This window comes from Macaca nemestrina, chromosome 19 (genome assembly GCF_043159975.1).
Source record: "Macaca nemestrina isolate mMacNem1 chromosome 19, mMacNem.hap1, whole genome shotgun sequence".
Taxonomy (NCBI): domain Eukaryota; kingdom Metazoa; phylum Chordata; class Mammalia; order Primates; family Cercopithecidae; genus Macaca; species Macaca nemestrina.
This window is the reverse complement of record NC_092143.1, coordinates 59,574,226-59,594,089: the sequence shown is the minus strand read 5'-3', so window position 1 is coordinate 59,594,089 and position 19,864 is coordinate 59,574,226. Positions and strand designations below refer to the sequence as shown.

Below are 19,864 nucleotides of genomic sequence, written 5' to 3'. Positions count from 1 at the left end.
GACAGAAGACTCTCTCATTTTATGATAAGCAATATGAATGGGAAAACACTACTTGTTGGTCTGAGAATTAGGAAAGGCAGGCCAGAGTTTAAAGTACAAGCTCTAGAACTGCCTCCATTGCTGGCTTCTCCGCTTTTCAGCCATGTGACCTTGAGCAAATTATTCCTTATGTTAAAGAGCTCTTGAAAAGTAAATGAGATAATGTACGTAAAGTGTTGTACAACAGCTGGCACCATAATTAGTCCTCAATGAACGCTAACTATAATTATTATAGAGAAAGAAACACCAGTGGATTTGTTTACTTTTAACAATTTTACGTGCCTTTGGTAAGAAGGTAAAAGCTATAGCTTCCTTTTTAAGTTTTTAATCATTCATAGTAAAGTGTTATTAAAAAGTAGAAGTTTAGGCTGGGCGTGGTGGCTCATACCTGCAATCCCAGCACTTTGGCAGGCAGAGGCAAGTGGATTGCTTGAGCCCAGGAGTTAGACAACATGGCGAAACCCCATCTCTACAAAAAATATATATTAAAAAAAATTAGCTGGGTGTGGTGGGACCTGTAGTCCCAGCTACATAAGAGGCTGAGGTGGGAGGCTGAGGTTGCAGTGAGCTGTGATTGTGCTACTGCACTCCAGTCTGGGCGACAGAGTGAGACTCTGTTTCAAAAAATGAAGGGTTGTGGGGCAGGCGTGGTAGAAGTTTAATAAATATTCTTTCATCTTAACTGTGAAGACCAGAATTATTATTTCTTATCATTACAACTATTCTAATTCTTCAAAATTTCCTTTGCAGAGAGAATGGTGACATGCAGTAAACCAGGTTTGTTTTTTTCATTTTCCTGTTAATACATAATCTTGAAGGGAGGAGAGTCTATTTTGGGTAATCACCAATGTCTACATAAAAAGTTTAAAAGGTGAATAATTTAGGTGGAGAGCCCTATGGAGGTTGGTCAGGCAAAGGCATAGGAACCTTTAAAAAGAATGGAGAGAAAAAGCAAATCTCCTTATGTATGAACACTAGCCAATGGGAAAAGGTGCCATTAACTACCTCCATTTGCCAGTAATTGGAGCTACAAAAAGAGTATTATTACAGTAAGGTTAAGCTAATATCTTGCTGTCTGTGGCACAACCAGTCGGAAAATTTTTGAAGATATTCTAATATTCTGAGTAGTCAGCAATCAGTATCAATCAACTTATAACTGATCTTCTGTTCCAACTATAAAGGCTATCCTTTGCAATACTTTTTCTTCCCTGCTGGATTAGAAAACTGGCTGAAATCCTATTGTAAAGTCTAAGGGTATCTTTTAAATCCCTAAATGCAAATCAGCAAATCTGGAGTTTAAAAAAGCTAAATCCTGTTTAAGTGATTAATTCAACCCCTATGCCAATTGCTACATAAAATTATTTAAAAGTTCTAATAAGCTGCTTAAAAAAAAAAAAAAAAAGCTGTTTAGGGGTTGCGACACTTGTAACCACAAACATTAACCTTGATCTTTACCATCATCAGCACTGGCTCAATTCCCTCTTGATCAATGTGATTCACTCCATGGCTTGATTTATGACCATTACTTTGAAGTCTCCCAGTATTATTTCTCTGGCCCTGAACTCTCTCAAGATGCAAGCGCAGATTTCTGACTCCTGAACTGAATTTCCCCTTCAATACCTCAACACAGCCACAAATTATCTTGCTGCTTTCCCATACCTCCAGCCTTTAACAGTTACTGGAGTCATAATCCCAGCATACGGAAAGATGGTACCTCGCCCTGTTGAAAGTTAGGTGTCGCCATGGGACTTGCCACTAACAATGACATGTAAGAGGGATACAAGGTGCATCGCTTCTGAGCAGAAGCTTTAAGGGGCCAGGGCATGACTTACCATATTCTATCTTTCCTCAACTACTGTGGTAATCCCAGCACTTTGGGAGGCTGAGGCAGGAGAACTGCTTGAGCCCAGGAGATTGAGACCAGCCTGGGCAACATAGGGAAATCTCATTTCTATTAAAAAAAAAAATTAAATTAGTCAGGTGTGGTGGCACACACCTATAGTCCCAGCTACTTACAGGGGCTGAGGTGGGAGAATCACTTGAGCCTGGGAGGCTGAGGCTGCAGTGAGTCATGATCGTGCCACTGCACTCCAGCCTGGATGACACAGTGAGACCTTGTCTCAAACAAAAACAAGAATGAAAACAACCATGGAAGCACAAACTGAGGCTCTTAGGCCTGGGATCCTCAATGAGGATGATGACGGAGAGCAGAGCCCCTACCCCGCCCCCCCCCCCCCAAAGCCAGCTCGTTTCATCTCAACTGTGAAGACCAAAATTATTATTTCTTATTCCTACAGCTATTCTAATTCTTCAAAATTTCATGCAGTACAAGTGAGCAATAAACCCTTGCTGTTTTAAACCAACTAACACTTTGGAGTTGTTACCACCACCTAATCTGGCCTACTCTGCCTAATACACTCACCTGCAACCTGCTTCTCTATCTCTGATAAGGGCATTAGCACCCAAGCTAGTAACCTCAGGACTAGTTAATGCTTCCCTCTTCCTCATATCCCATTATCCAGTTATTAATCCTGGAAATCTTACGTTAAAATATTTCCCACTCACCCTGCTCCACTACATTCCCACAAATCTAGTTTTGGCTAGAGGCCCTCTTTCTCCTTGATTATAAACCCTACAGCTTCCAAATATTGTCTAATTCCAAACTTTTTCTGCTCTAAATGATCTTCCAAAATGACCAGAATAACCCTTGTTAAATAATTAAAAAAAAATCTGGGCCTTTCCCATATTTACAGCCCTTCAGCACTTCCCACTGTTGGCATAACAAATATTGGAGGGGCATATTTGCAAACAGGCACTGTGCTAGGTATCACAGGAATGAGGATGAGCCATGTGCCTGGACAATGATCTTCAACATGATGCAGTGACAGAGCCAGCTGCAGAATGTTGCCTGATACTAGCATTTAGTAAAATACTGAAATCTGTGAAAAAGGTATTTTTAAAATAAAAATTAGAGTTAATTCAAGTTTAGAGTTAATTCAAGTTCTATGAAGACTTGACTTTCACTCATATTCTGACATGCTTTCTTGAGATGGAGAAGAGATGGAGGTCATCACTAGCTAGCCAAGATGTGCACATGGCCCAAGATTCTGCATCAAGTCCCTCCTGAGACTCTACTGGTGTTAGCAGCTTACATATGATTATAACATACATCGTTGTAGTTTGTTAACCATTTTTATAATAGAGTTCATCAAATTTAGGACCCCAGTGAATTCTGTTGCAATCCATTCTGTTGTAACACCCTCTGTTACTTGTGTCCCGGAAGGGGAAGGGAAGTTAAGAACCACTAGGTTAGCCAGAGGAGAAAGGTCAAACGTCAGTATATTATGGCTCTTCAAAATCTGTTTCCCAACTTGCCCTCCCCTCACATTCTTCTGTTCAGGGCGTTCCAAACCTTTGTCAGGCCACCATTTCTTCTTTAAAACCTCGCAAAATTCTACTCATTCAACAACTAGTTCAGTGGTCAATTAATGTTTTCGGTAAAACCTGTCCCAAGTGTTGTCGGCAACACTAACCGGCCTCTGGGCTGAAGCATTTCCTTGCTTATCACATGACAGCATTTAATTGTCTAAGAACCTACCTACTCGGTGGGCCTCTGAACCCCTTGAGAATGAGTATCACATGTATTCATCTTTGGGCGCCTAGCCCTTGTTACTGTGCTTGCACAGCAGCAGGCACATGCTCCACAGCTGATAAATGAATAGCATTGTGGAAACCACATTCCGTACTCCCACTTACCCATCAGCCTATTGATGAATGTTAGGGGAAACTGTTACTTTGAAAATCCAGAGAAGGAGGTTTTACACTTACAAGTTTTTTTGTTTAAGAAACTTGGCATGTTATTAACTATAGGGTAGCGAAATTTATGTGTGTGTGTATGTGTGTGTGTGTTTACACGTGGGTGTGTGTTTGAGTATGTGTCTGTAACAGGTTTACTGTGACCGCTTGTATTAGTCCATTTTCATGCTGCTAATAAAGACATATCTGAGACTGGGTAATTATAAAGAAAAAGAGGTTTAACAGACTCACAGTTCCATGTGGCTGGGGAGGCCTCACAATCATGGTGGAAAGTGAAAAGCATGTCTTAAGTGGCCACAGGGAGAATGAGAATGAGAACCAAGCAAAAGAAGAAACCTCTTAAAAAACCATCAGATCTCGTGAGACTTATTCACTACCACGAGAACAGTATAGCGGAAACTGCACCCAGGATTCAATTATCTCCCACCAGGCCCCTCCCATAACATGTGGGAATTAGGGGAGCTATAATTCAAGATGAGATTTAGGCGGGGACACAGCCAAACCACGCGACTGCTATAATAAACTACCACAAACTGAATGGCATCAAACAATAGAAAATTTATTCTCTCACAGCTCTAGAGGCCGAAAGTCCAAAAACAAGCTGCAGGCACAGCCACACTTACTTTGAGGGTCCTAGGAGAGATTCTGTTCCCTGCCTCTCCTAGCTTTTGGTGGCTCAGGCAAGCCTTGGTTTGTGGCTGCATTACCCCAATCTCTGCAACCATCGTTACCCTGCCTCCTTTTCTGTGTCAAAACTCTGTCTCCCTTTCTCTCATAAGTACACTGTCATTGGATTTAAAGCCCACTCAGGTAATCTAGAATGACCTCCTCTTAAGACTGTTAATTACATTTTCAGAGATCTATTCTCAAAAGAAAGTAACATTCACAGGTTCCAGGGATTTTGATGTGGACAAATCTTTTGGTAGGCCCCCCATTCAATCAACTACACTGTGTGTGCACATGCCTGTGTGCATATGTGTTGTATATTGTACAAAGAAGACTCCTTAAACAAGGCTCTATTGAACACCTACATGTTACCAAGGTAACACAGTTTGGAAACTGTGTTAGGTGCTGGGGACACAATGATGAACATGAAATACACAATCTCTGCCTTCATAGAGTCAGAATCTATAGGGGGGGTGGGGTGAATATGAAAATTAATTTATTCTTTAAAGTTGGAAAATGTAGTATGAGAAAAAATTACACCATGGTTGTATATAATAGTGACCTCATCTTACCTGCTGTTAAATGAGTAAGCTAACACTTTCTCCATTAGGGATGGAGGGTTCGGGGAATACTACTTGATTTTCAGTTTAGATTATCTCCCACCCTGTACTGGGACATTCACAAAAAGTCCTTGTTTCATATGTTTGCTTTGCACATTGAATTACTGGACCCAAAGATACTCCATGGCACTACCATAATTCATACAATTTAGAATGCCATCACTTGCAAGACAATCATTGTTTGACAACAACCAAGACTGTTGATAAAACTGTCACACTATTAGTTATAAGTTACATGCTGATTTCAGAGATATTAAAATGTACACCTTAGAATCAATGAAACATGTTAATTTCCATTCTGAAATATATTCTTACAATACATCCAGACAAATTAACAGCTTCTGATTAAATAGTATGGCCAAATCTCAATGATTTCCCAGCAAAATTTTAATGCTGAATTGGCTTCACAAGCCTCAGAGTATTTTTCAACCTCTTTCCATCAGGCTAATATATGTAAATATAATTCACTAACTCTTAAAAGTAGGACATATTCTCATATGCTGGGTCTCTTCCAGGCTTGAGATAGTTGGAAAAGTCAGAGACTGAGAAAGAACTCTAAATTCCTTGAGCAAGAAGAGGCTGCTGGAATCATCACTTCTTTCCTTGCCCAGAACCTGCTAAAAAGTCAGATTGTAAAGAACAGAGTGTGTGCACCTGTGTATTAGTCGGGGAAGATTGTAAATACTTTAGGGATAGGCTGGAGTATCCCAACAACTCTGTAGATGAGTCATTCAGACAAAATTTTTGATCCATCTTTTGGAACATCACACCAGATCATGTGAACCGTGTGAAATGAACAGTGCAAAGACAAGGCAGGATTCCTGCTCTCTGCTCTTGGACAGCTTAGAAAGACAAATATGAAAAAGGAAGTAATAAAACTTTTAAACACACACAACTCCAACCTAATAAAATCTGCATGGAATCCAGGATCAAGGTTTTGTTATAATCTTACACAAAGGTTATGTAGTAGACAAAATCTCAGGGACTAATCTACGTTATGAGTCCTCTTCTCACACTCATTTCTCCTATATTTATTCAGTCTGGGTTTTGACATTAAGATGTGAGATTCACATTGCCCTGCATTTTTTTTTTTTTCTAAAATGTATATTTCATTCTGGTCTTTGCACGTGAGATTAAGAGGAATCAGGAAGATAAGGCCATGAAAAATTGGGGGAAAAGTAAACAAAATATAAGAGAAATTTAAGAATTTTTAAGTCTACAGATGTAGGTCATTATGGGATTTCAAAGAAAGAGACACACGTATACATTGAGAATAGCACGTGAAAGTTGCCCCTCCTACAAAAAATAATGGGGGAATACACTTTCAACTAAGTAGTCAAGCTGAGTGCAATGTGCAAATCCTTCTTAAATTCTGAAACACACACACACGCACACACACTTACTTGAGCAGCAGCTTTGTAAAGTATCATTTTAAAAGCAAATTCTTCCCTGGAGAAAACTTACTGCCAAAGCATCTGGACTATCCTTCTAGAAGGCATTTAACAAGTTACTATTACTTCAGAGACTCACCAGGGTACACTGGCTTCAAAATGTATTTAAATTTTCTTTGGAAAAACACATATCAGACCTCTCACAGCCATTGGAGAAGAAGGATAAGTCAGGATCAGGAACAGTTCTAGCTACAACTTCACTTCTTTAGGAATAAAATAATTGTTTTCCGATTTCATTAACTTTATGTGTTCTTGGAACACAGCCCAAGGTAGTCCCTGAAAGACAGGTGTTGCTGAAGTGTTTTTCTACTACTAAAAGAGCAAAATAAATTTGGCAAAGATAGTTCATATCAAGAATAAACAGGTCTTTGAATAAATGGGCTGGCACAACAGCCTGGAAGAAAATAAAAATCTTACATCATATGCAAAAATTAATTCCAGATGGATTAAAAACAAAAAAAATTAATCTTCCTAGAAAATCTTGGAGACCACATGTACAATCTAGGTGTCAGGGAAACTTTCTTAGACAAGATTGAAAACAGGAACAAGAGACTTATCTGTACATGTGAAAATTTAAAACTCTCAAATGGAAAAATGTATATTAGGTCATTTGATAGCAAAAATGTAAATAAGAGAAAATATTTCCATTATATACAAACAGCATCTAGAAATTGACAAGAACAAGCCGACAACAGAAAAACCAACAGAAAGTATGATTTTAAGCCATAGAAGAGCAGGTCCAAGTGATGAACAGATATACAAAAAGAGAGCCCCCAAAATCACCGATAGTCAGGGAAATGCAAATTAACACAGCAATAAGATCTTTATATCCATTACGCTGGCGAATTTTTTAAAAAACATTATAATAACTATGGTTGACACAGATTTGGAGGAATGGTATTCTCACACAACCATGATAGAAATGAGAATTGCTATGGACTTTTTGGATAGCATTCTGGCAGAATCTATTAAATCAACTCCACTTCTGTGAACTGAGTTTTATTGGGATGCTAGACAATCATGTTTCCCCTACATTTTTTTTCCTAAAATTATTTAGTTTGGGTAGCTGCATAGGAAATGAAAAGAATCAGGAAAACAATGTTATCAAAAATGTTTTGGAGAAGTGAAACTTATTGGAAATCACAGAATTCTACAGAAACCATGAACAAATTAATGATATGTACAGGAAAGTTTAGTGAAGTATAATTCACAGAGGCCAATGAAAGGAAACAAATTGAACTCCTGTCAATAAAAGAATGAGTATTTTCACATCATGGGATATTACGCAGTTGTTATGAATTTCAATTATACCGGGTGATTTAGAAAGATTCCCATGAGTGATATAAGCAAGAGGCCAAAAAGTATTTGTCATATAATCCAATTTTTATGGAACAATGACAGAATTCTTCATGTCTGTATGTATATGTAATAGTGATGTAGGATTCCATTAGTATGAAGAAGATAGGAATAATATGCACTGGACTGTTAGAGTGGATTACGTTTGGATTATGTAGGTAGGCAGGGTTGGAGGAATGGGGTCTGTTATGAAGGAAGAAAGTTTGTTAAAAAAGTAGCTAAAATGCCACTATTATGTAAAATTGTGTGTGTGTGTGTGTGTAGAGAGAGTGTGTGTGTGTGTGTGCAGAGAAAGAACAGAGAATGAATCACAATGTTGGTGGTTATCCCAAGACTTCAGAATACCTTTATTTTTAAATATTTTTAGGTATTCAAATTCTTCACAATACATATGTTTACAATCAGAGGGGAATGAAGACTACAAATAGTATTTATACTTAGTTCATACACTTCCTCCCTCCCAACTCTGTGGTCTCTGCTTAGCATGAAATTCTCCTCTGATAACACACAGGATTCAATTGTACACAATCTACTCAGATACGTATCTTCCCAGTCGAGTCAAGGGGGAAAAAAAAGAAACAGAAGATGGGGGAGGGGTGAGTAAAATTCACAGTCTACCTGATCTACTATAAAGTTAATTTGAAGCTTCTTTGGTTTGGCAGTAAAAGATTCTCTTAAAGCTATCTTGTTATTTCACTTTTAGCAACTGTCACCTCAACACTCTGATAAATACAACTATTTATAGAGTCCTCAGGTGCTAAATTGGCAGAGTGATATGTACTTTATTTTTCATTATTTTATTTTTTTAATTATACTTTAAGTTCTAGGGTACATGTGCACAACGTGCAGGTTTGTTACATATGTATACATGTGTCCTGTTGGTGATATGTACTTTATTACCCATCGACCCCTGGATCTATGTCCAGAGAGAAGTAAACTGGACTTTTAATTTATCTTCTTCTTAGTCATTACAGTGAAGTCAATATTTACACAGATATTCAATAGAAAAAAATGAAATGACTTTCAAACTATCACCTGTGCTTCTCCCCATATCTGGAAGTGATCTGTGAATTTCTATTATTTATTCACTAGTGTCCGTACATAGATACTAAACTTCAACAGACTCCGAAGTTGTTGTCGTCTATCTCTTATCTAATTATTCCAAATGTGGCACTTCAGTTTATGTATTACATGTAAAAATAATTAAATATTTTTACAAACATGTCCATTTACTTATTAGTATTTAAAGCCAAAAAATGACAATCATTCATCAGCTTTGTTTCATGCAATGCACAGGAATTTATCAACAATGAAGTATCTTTGGGGAACTCTGCATGAATGGGACACAAATATAACTATATTTGTGAACACACAACATGGTTTTACCAAGATTTTCATGAGACTATTTGATTTCATACAATGCAAGGGGATTCTTTCAGAGGACAGTTGCAATACAAGAGTGAACATATCATATTTAAATCCAATATCCAGGTTGGTTAAGAAAAGTAAATGAATCACAATTATTCAATTTCAAAACCAGAGGTAATAGCTATTAGTAGTTATGAACATTAACTGCTGAAGACAAATAAGTTAAAAAGTGATTAACCCACATGAAACCGAAACATTATTTATAAACATCCCATAGAAAACTAAGAAAAACGTACAGGAGGATATTTTATTACAGAAGATTTGGAAAAAAAAAAAAAACTCTAGCAAAAGAAATTTAACAAAGAGCTCAGGAAATTCACAAACAAAATATGATATTATTGAAGCTAAAGCTATTCTACTATCAAGCAAAGAAATACAACGTTTTAATTATCTAAACTAGCAAAGGCCAAAAAAAAAAAATGATATTCAATGATATACAGAGTCATGAGCTTACTCATCCACTGCTGAAGGTAGGATCTTTTCTGGATGCAATTTACCAATACATACCAACAATCCAAAAATAACGACTTTTAAACAATCATCCCACTTCCAGGAACCCCAAATAATAAAATGATGTAAAACTGGCAAATTTAAGTAAAAAGTCTCAAAAACAGGACACTCAAAACAACTAATGTCTCACAACAGTCAAATAAATAATAGTTGATTGGTAATAACAGAATTCCATTGAGTTACAAAAAGTCTATTTCCAAAGAATATTAATAATGAAGGAAAAGGCTCATGATCTAATGTAAATGTTAACAAGCAGTTTTATATATAATTTGGTCCCATTTGTAAATGTATTTTTGATTTACATCCCATGCCTGCATATTAGCAAAATGTTGGTCATGGTTATTTAACAAGTTATACAATATCTGGAATTAAAACTGATGTTCATTTTTGTCTTTCCTTGTCTATATTTTCCAAGCTGTCTATAATGGTAATATTTTTGGGGAGAAGAGTAAATATTATTTTTTAAACACAAACATAAAGTCTCTCTGACAAAAGGAATAGCGCAGGAAAAAAAAAGCACCTCTAAAAAAACTGGACAACTAAGCTGGGCAGTGGCATGCCTGTAATCCCAGCTACTTGAGAGTTTGAGGCAGGACAGCATGAGTCCAGGAGTTTGAGACTGCAGTGTGCCATAACCGCACCTGTCAATAGCTACTGCACTCCAGCCTGGGCAGCACAGCAAGACCCCATCTCTATTTTTTTTTTAAATGAACTACTATTATCATTGTGTGTATCAAATCAGGTTGGGTGTGATGGCTAGCACCTGTAATCCCAGCATTGTGGGAGGCCAAGGTGGGAAGATCCCTTGAGCTGAGGAAGTCAAGACCAGCCTGGGCAATACAGCGAGACCCTGTCCTTACTAGTAAAATAAGTGGCTGGGCATAATGACTCATGTCTGTAATCCCAGCACTTTGGGAGGCCAAGGCGGGAGGGTCACTTGAGGTCAGGAGATTGAGACCAGCCTGGTCAACACGGTGAAAATACAAAATTAGCCAGGCATGGTGGCTCATGCCTGTAATCCCAGCTACTCCGGAGATGTCAAGGAGTTAGGGCCCAATGCATGGCTATTTTAATAAGTTTGTTAGTAGGAAAAAAAAAGTGAAGAAAGGCATCCCAGCAACAATCTAGATGGCAAAGGCTGCTAAGTGGATCCCAATATCCAATGCCCCCTTCTCCTGCAGTAGGAAGCTCTGGGCATTATGCCCAGTTAAAAGACTTCAGCTTCTGCCTTCCTGTACTCCCATATAGGACTGTTGAAGTGCTGACCAAATGAGATGTAAGTGAACTGCTGTGCAGGACAAGTGGTAAGACATAGCCTTTTGCCTTTCTTGTTGTATGGGACGTAGACATGACAGCTAGAGCTCCAGCAACCATCTAGGACCATGAAGTTTTGAGAGTGAAAACTACTTGCAGAAGACGACAGAGCAGAAAGAAAGAGTCTAGATTCTTCATTCTGTGGAACTGCTCTATCAGTCCTGGACTACATATCTTCAGACTACCTCTATATGAAAACAAAACAAAATAAACTCTCAATGTTGTATAAGCTGCTATTGTTTTTTCATCTATCTTACATACAACTGAAATTAACCTTAACTGATGTCCCTGGCCATAATGAGGCTATGAAGATTCCCTCTGATCCTATCTTCTCTTAGTGGCTGACTTCCTCTTAACTGGCCAAAGACAGGACCAAAATAAACAGAAAAAAATAAGAGTAGAATATCTTAATAAAGCTTTTGGTTACTTGTTATTTATTTTTAAATAAGTAATCTGAACCTCCTAAAGTGCATGCTCTCTCTCTCTCTCTCTCATGCTCTGTCTCTCTCTCGACACAACCAATTAAATAGTTTTTAACTTGGGTCTAGTGCTTGATTGATTTTGTGGGTCAGTGATCCAAAGGTAAAAAATGAATCTTGCATTATTTTAAAAACCTAAAGCAGGCTAAAAATGAAGATCTAGGAGCATAAACTACTGGGGACCAGAAATGACAATGTTAGTTTTTTTATTCAAACCAACCCTTACTTGCCCATTGCTGCTAAAAGAAGAGAGCAGCAATCCAAAATGAGAATCAATCATGGAATTTAGCATCTGCACAGACAGCTGTTCTGGGGGTATTCAAGTGGGCCTCCTCAGGTATTTCACTAACCTTTTCTTTAGTGGATGACAGACTCTATTATGACGAGTGCTTTCTAATTACCTAATAGTAACAGATATGTTTTAAAATTTTTAAAATAAACATTTACCTTTTTTCTGGCACTTTTAGATATTTAAACTCTAGTTTCCTGCTAGGAAGGCAAATTTTCATTTCTAACATCCTAAAGTCTGATAATTGAGAAAACTGTCATCTTATTTAAAAAAAAAAAAGTCTGACCAAGGAAATTTTTCTCTACTAGTTGGAGAAAAAACAACAGAACACAACTCATTTTAAATCTTCCCAGGGACACTTACATAAGCACTGCTCAGAGACAGTTACATTCCTCTCAACACTATCACCAAGCTTAATCATAACAATTTACTATGTATGTTAAATATTAACTAAAATGTCTTCATAACTATAAAGAATTCATATTGTATTTTAAGCTCAATAACTTGGGATTTATTAAACAACCATAAGGTCATCAAAGCCCACGTGGTATTCAAATACTTCAAACTAGGTTAACAATTAGCAGAATCAATTAAAATAACTTGCCCTGTAATTGTAAAGCAATTCATCCACAGAACTGGAAAGGAGCTTGGGAATACTGTTTTTTTCTTCTTTTACCACCATGTAATGCTCCCGCACAGCATAAAAGGAAACTCATTGTCTGGGATTCAGACACTACTTTTTCAAGTCAAACTTGGGGCTATTCTAGGAAGATGACAACTGTACCAAATTAGCAGTTGTAGTTTTGTAACATTATTTGAACCAAATGGCTTGTTTGCTTAGAAGTAAAATTCGTGGAGCCCAGAGATGAGATATAGATAAATAGTTAGCTGACTATGCCATCAGGTCTTTGTTAAGAACTGACGAGTTTCTAAGATATACTGCATTTTAGTCCACATACTCAAGAGTCATATGAAGAGCATGATAATACCAAAGATTAAAAATTCAGTGACATGGCAACACATAATATGTAAAGGAGGCATCTTAACTTCAGAATGAAAAGAACTAGCAAAAAAGTGAAAAATCGAAAAATGAGCTGTACTTTCCAGAAATACTTTATTTATGGATAACTAATGACCCTAAGAATCATTATTTTATAAATCACGATAGTCTCTGTTTTTCCTTCTGCTAATACTAAGACCTGCCATCTTAGTTCCAATTTATATATTTAAAAATATAAAATGTCACCTCAAATCAAACAAAAGTGACATTCTATTTCAGATTTGCAGAGCTCATACACTGCTGTAGTAATACAGATATCTCGGGCCTGATAATTTTTAGTACCGAGATTTGCTCATTCATTTATTAAATGTTTATCGGGTGCGTCCTACGTGCCAGGCATTGTGCTAAGAGCTGAGAAATCGCAAAAATAATTTTAGATGCCTTTAACCTGAAATTCAAGTAAGCAATTCTTATGAAACTGGGAGTAGGGGTACAGCAGGGTGGTAGAGGAGGCTTTTCTTTTCTTTTCTTTTCTTTTCTTTGAGACGGAGCCTTGCTCTGTCGCCCAGGCTGGAGTGCAGTGGCGCGATCTTGGCTCACTACAAGGTTCGCCTCTGGGGTTCATGCCATTCTCCCGCCTCAGCCTCCCGAGTAGCTGGGACTACAGGCGCCCACCACTACACCCGGCTAATTTTTTCTGTATTTTTTAGTAGAGACAGGGTTTCACCGTGTTAGCCAGGATGGTCTCGATCTCCTGACCTTGTGATCCGCTGCCTGGGCCTCCCAAAGTGCCGGGATTACAGGCGTGAGCCACGGCACCTGGGCTAGGGGAGGCTTTTCATGCGGAAAGGTCTAAAAGAATTCATCCTGCCAGGGGTGTTGGCTCATACCTGTAATCCCAGCACTTTGGGAGATCAAAGCAGGCAGACAGCTCTATCTCAGGAGTTCAAGACCAGGCTGGGCAACATGGCAAAACCCCATTTCCATAAAAAATACAAAAATTAGCTGGGTGTGGTAGCAAGTGCCTGTAGTTCCAGTTACTCAGGAAGCTGAGGTGGGAGGATCGATCACTTGAGCCTGGGAGTTCAAGGCTGCAGTGAGCCATGATCGCACCACCGCACTCCAATCTGAGGGACAGAGCAAGATTCTGTCTCACAAAATAAATAAATAAATAATATTTTAGCAGGTATTTATATTTTACAAAAACTACATAAACCAGAAATAAAAGTTACTTTTCCCATGGCATATCATAGCTGGTGTTCTTAAGATTGACAGTCCTGCTGAAGATGAGTGGGGAGTTTAGGAGTCTTCCTAGAACCAGCAGCTCAGTAAGTGAAAAGACAGATACCTCAGGAATCTCAAACAAAAATAAACGAGTTTACAAGCTGGTCCACAAGAACTTGCTATTTCAGTAAGGCAGCCAATGAGTGAAAGAGACTAAAATACTCCCTCTTTAAACTATAATGCAGTTGATCACAACAGTCAAACCAGTTTTCCTTTTAGAAATGAACTGAGTGTCTTAAGGTTTTTACCGACAATGTGGACGCTCATTTCAGTTAAGACTTATTCCCTTTGGATATATACCTAGTAGTAGGATTGCTGAGTCACAAGATAATTCTATTTTGAATTTTTGGAGGAACCTCCATACTGTTTTCCATTATGACTTTATTAATTGAAATTTACACTCTTACATTCCCACCAACAGTATGTCAAGGTTCCCTTTTCTCCACATCTTTGCCAACATTACCTTTTGTCTTTTGGATATCTTGTCTTTTTGCCATTCTATCTAGAGTAACATGAGCTCTCACTGCGATTTTGATTTGCCATCCCTGATTAATGACGGATGTTGACCATTTTTTTCATATACCTATAAGCCATTTGTTTGTCTTCTTTTGAGAAATGCCTATTAAGGCCTTTTGCCCATTTTAAATAGGATTATTTGTCTTTTTGCTATGGAGTTGAGTTCCCTGTACTCTGGATATGAACACTCAGATACACAGTGTGCAAATATTTTCTCCTATTCTGCAAGTTGACTTTTTGCTCTGTTGTTTCCTTTGTCATGCAGAAGCCTTTTAGTTTGATGTAATCCCATTTGCCTATGTTTGCTTCTGTTACCTATATATTTAGGTCTTATCCAAAAAATCCTTGCCTAGTCCAACGTCATAAAGTGTTTCTACTATGTTTTCTTCCATGAGTAGTTTCATAGTTTCTGGTCTAACATTTAAGTCTTTAATCCATTTGGAGTTGATTTTTATATATGGCATTAAATAGGGGTTCAGTAATAGATGATAGATAGCGGTCCAGCAATCCCACTACGGAGTATATATAAAAAGGACATGAAATCAGCATGTAGTGAATATAACAGTGGCTACCAGAGACTGGGGAGGGCAGAGAAAAGCAGGGCAATTGGGGGAGGGTGGCCATTGGGTACAATGTTACAATTAAACGAAAGGAAGAATAAGTGGGGTGACTACAGTCAACAATAGGGTATTGTATATCTCAATTTAAGTGGAAGAGAGGATTTTATATGTTCCTACCACAAAAAAAAGATAAATATTTGAGGTGATGGATAGGCTAATTAGCCTTATTTGATCATTACATAATGTGTACATATATTGAAACACCACATTGTACTCCATTAATATGTATTAATGATTGTGTCAATTAAAAAGTTATACTTTTTAACTAGAATATGTGAATATTCACCTTACATTCAAGATACTTGCTTTCCTTTCTAAATAGATATTACAGTACTGTTCTCTGGAAAAAAAAATAAGACTTTCAAAACAGCCATCTTACTTGAAAAAAAAGACACTGGAAGAGAGCTATCTGCAAATCTTGTCCTGTGGGTCTATGTTTGTCACTGTCCACTGCCTGCTACAATGTCCTCTCTTGTTCTTTTCTCATCATTTTTAGGCACAGGCAATAGTCAGAATAGGTGAAAACTGAAAGAAAGTGAAAGTACACCATGTATCAATGAATATTAAAGACACTTTTTAAAATCACTCACTTTATGTATAATATTATAGTAGGCACCTCTTTCCTGTAAACCATTATACAACTATAGTTACAAACAAATGATCATCCATCAGTGAATATAATGATGAGTACATGGTAAAAAAAAAAAAAAAAAAAAAAAACAAGGCTGGGTGCAGTGGCTCATGACTGTAACCCCAGTACTTTGGGAAGCCAAGGCGGACAGATCATTTGAGGTCAGGAGTTCAAGACCAGCCTGGCCAAAATGGTGAAACCCCATCTCTACTAAAAATACAAAAATTAGTTGGGCATGGTGGTGCATGCCTGTAATCCCAGCTACTCGGGAGGCTGAAGCAGGAGAATTGCTTGAGCCCAGGAGAAGGAAGTTATAGTGAGCCAAGACTGAGCCGCTGCACTCCAGGCTGTGCGACACAAAAAGAAAAAAAAAAAGATACAAGTGTCTAAGCTCATTGTTTTGGTACCATTTGGTAAAACTCACCTGTGATTCTGGATTAAATTAAAAGTTCCTGGCCTAATGTGGTGGCTCAGGCCTATACAGTCCCAGGTACCTGAGAGGCTGACACCAGAGGATCAGCTGAGCCCAGGAGTTTGAGGGCAACCTGAGCAACATAACGTGAACCCATCCCTTTTTTTAAAAAAAGAAAAGTTCCTTTCCTAACTCCTCCAGTCCCTCCGAAGGCCAATCTTGGTTAGATTAGTCAGCTTATAACACTTTCTGTCTGATAAAGACCTTTTGCTACCTTTTTATAACCTGTGGATTACTACATCAGTAACCTGGAATACTCAAATGGAAACACTCAAGTCACCCAGAGCATTTCTCTCAGCTTCTTCTTCTGTACAAAGACAATAAAAGCTGCTGCTGCCTGAATGATATGCTATACTCTGAAGCCTCCCTCAACTGATCTGTAGCTCTACCACAGCTATCTCACACATGTATCTGACATATAATACTGCATTTAATTCCGATAATAAGTAGATACACAAGAATGTAAGCTCCACAAAAACAGACATTTCTGTCTGATTTGTTCAGTGCTGTAGTCCCAACACCTGTAACAGGGCTTGTCGCATAGTAGGGGCTTAATAAGTGTTAGCTGACTTAATAAACAATTTACTGAATGAAGAATATGGGCAAGTATAATGTCCAATTTTTCTACATGGGAAAACTACAAATCAAAGGGGTTGCAAGACCTGACCAAGATCACATGACTATGAAATGGCAGTACCTCTAACAGAACGAAGGTCTCTTGGCTCCAAATCCAGCATTCTTTAAACTACCATTCCCCCCACCCTGGCCATGTGTACTCTCTTAAAATACAGAAGGCCAGGAGAAATGAAGCCACAAGATAAACACAGAACACCTTCCAAGAGCAAAAGTAAGTTACTTTGGGAAAAAGAAAAGAAAAAGACATCAATTACAAAGTAGATTTTGAGAACTTACATCAATTTCAGTGATAAAACATGGATCCGAGAAAGACCTTTGACATTTACAGACACTTGGAGCCTCCCTGGGGCCTAAGTGTCCATGCTTTTGCTCCTAGAGGCCGGTAAATGATAAAGCTGCAGAAGTCTCCGAGTGTAAAGCAAGGACCAAAGTTCCCACAGTCCCAACAAATCCGGGACTTAGAATCCGATGTGATTCCTACACACAGGACAAAGACACGGTCACTGCTCCTGTTCTACCTACTTAGTGGTCTCCTACCCCTACTACCTTCTCTTCTTCTCTCTCCCTGCCTTTCCATACAGCCTTGGTCTTCCTTTTCCTTTCAGCAAACAGGGCCATTAATACATCTTTTACTGTGCTAGACCAGCATTCTTTAAACTGGGGTACATGTCTGAGGCAAAGCTAACGCTTCCCAAGGGTCTCATCATCACAACTGTAAAGGAATCAGTTTCTATATTTGAAATTTCCAAAAGTACTCTTGTTTAAAAATTAATGGGCTTGGGTCCACGATTGTATTGGACATCCATCCAGTGATGACCTTCACTGTGATGGAAGGAAGCTGTCATTCACCATCTCCCCTTCACAATGGTTCTTCAACCACTTTACAAAAGTAATGCACCTGTATTACTTTCTCTACATCTTTCTAAGATGCACTGCCCAAGGGTGCAAAGACCTTGGGTAGAGAACCAAACAAAGGAACAAAAATATTGACTCATGTTGCAGGGTGAAAGCCTCTAGTACTTAGGTAACAACTATTTCTGTTAAGTCAGGTTATTTCCAATTCTTTGTTTTAAAAAACAACCAGAAATCATTAAATATGTAAAGTCTTATGATCAAAATAAATATGAAATACTGGATTTCAATCTATATACTTTTTTTTTTTAAGTTACAGAGAGTATGGCAGAGTGATCAATAGAACACTTTCAAGCATAAAAATATATTACACTGAGAGAGAATTCTATACAGTGGAAGGGAAATGGAGTAAGAATTTAAAGAGATAAAGAAAAGATGTAAAATGTTTAACTTTCAAAAGATTGATTCTTGAATCTCATGAATTTTTTAAACAAATGATATTGGAAATCAAATATATATTTTACTAGAGTTTTTAGAATGATGTAATACTTTAAAATATTAACAGTTACAATATGCTGAGAAATTACATCCCCTGGAAGTATTTAAACTTAGGATCAAAAGTTTTAGCATTTAACTGAAGAATGTGCTTAGGGATAGAGTTTCACCAAATCTTTTACAAGGCATAGAAGCAAAAAGGTTGTAAGAATGGTACTCTAATACAAGCTTTCAGGGTCTATCCAAGATGAAATGAGGAGGAGAGAGAAAATGAACAATTTCCCACCTATCCAGTTTTCAGTGAGGATGGCTGGGGGTGGAGTGAGGATTAGTATTTTCTCCATCCTCTCCTTGGTCCTAAGTACATTTGCTGAACCCAGTTCTACAGCCAACAGTTTATAAGACTGATATCAATCAGTTTAAATATCTGATCTTAACTGTACTGCTGACTGGGCTTAGACCTCAGCTCATGAGATATATCTCATCAAATCTCCCAAGGAGAACTGCTAGAGTACCTTTCCTTCGGTTCTCCAGAAAAACTTATGGGGCAATATTTATAAAGGCTCACTTATTTTGTATTTATCTTATCATACAAAGGCAAATTTCACCATCAAGGATGTAATATTGAACACATCTATCTACCTGGCACTTCAGGAGTGGCACATATAATACAAAGAATTGGAGAGTTCTTTACATATCGTGTAGTGAATATTCTAGGGATGGCGAATGTCCTGAAGAGTCATCTCAACAGACACATCTACATTACTAGGCCCTCGAACCCCAATGTTTTCCTTTTTTTCTCCTGTTCTGTAACCTCTTCTTCCCCACTGCCTCTTGCCTCTTTTCAGCCACTCCTTTGGGAAGCAGAAAGTCATATATATGATGGATGAGGCCAGCACTTAATTTGGTATCTACATTGTTTTTAAAATACTGACTTTCCAGTCCTCAAGCTCTCAGAGACACACTGAACCTATTTAGAGCAGATGTCAGAACAACCTCAACCCTTCTCTCCTTTAGCATAAGGAGGTAGCCCAGTTTGAGATAAGAGGTCAGTCTTCAGAGTCAGAAGGTCGGCTGGAAATTCCACTCCACCATTTACTAGGTACGAGTGTTCAGGCAAGTCAATTTCTCTGAATCTTAGGTTTCTGAAGTTCTTAAAAATTGTGTTGCTGAGGATTTGAGACAATACATATTATGCATCCAGAAATGTACCAGCCCATAGTAGGCTTTTGATAGTCAATAGTTGTGAAATTAGATTTTTTTAATGTTCTTTAAAAAGTATTTAAAATTAGCCAATCATTTCCTCTTGGCATAATGTCAACTACTGGCATGTTTTTCAATTTTGTTCTAGTCTCTTTAAAAACAAGTGATTTGGAAAATGACTACCTTT

At 37.9% G+C, this 19,864-nt stretch overlaps 1 protein-coding gene across 3 annotated transcripts in view; it reads right to left on the bottom strand.

The window, feature by feature from the left end:
* LOC105498333 (GRB2 associated regulator of MAPK1 subtype 1) overlaps positions 1 to 19,864 on the bottom strand; it is a 200,164-nt gene that overhangs the window by 177,087 nt on the left and 3,213 nt on the right. Inside the window, exon 2 of one of the 3 annotated variants that reach the window (XM_071085488.1) lies at positions 15,768 to 15,913. The exons of the other annotated variants lie outside the window; for them this stretch is intronic. The gene's annotated coding sequence lies outside the window, so the exon portion shown is untranslated. The remainder of the gene's footprint in view (positions 1 to 15,767; positions 15,914 to 19,864) is intronic. 3 annotated transcript variants of the gene reach the window in all.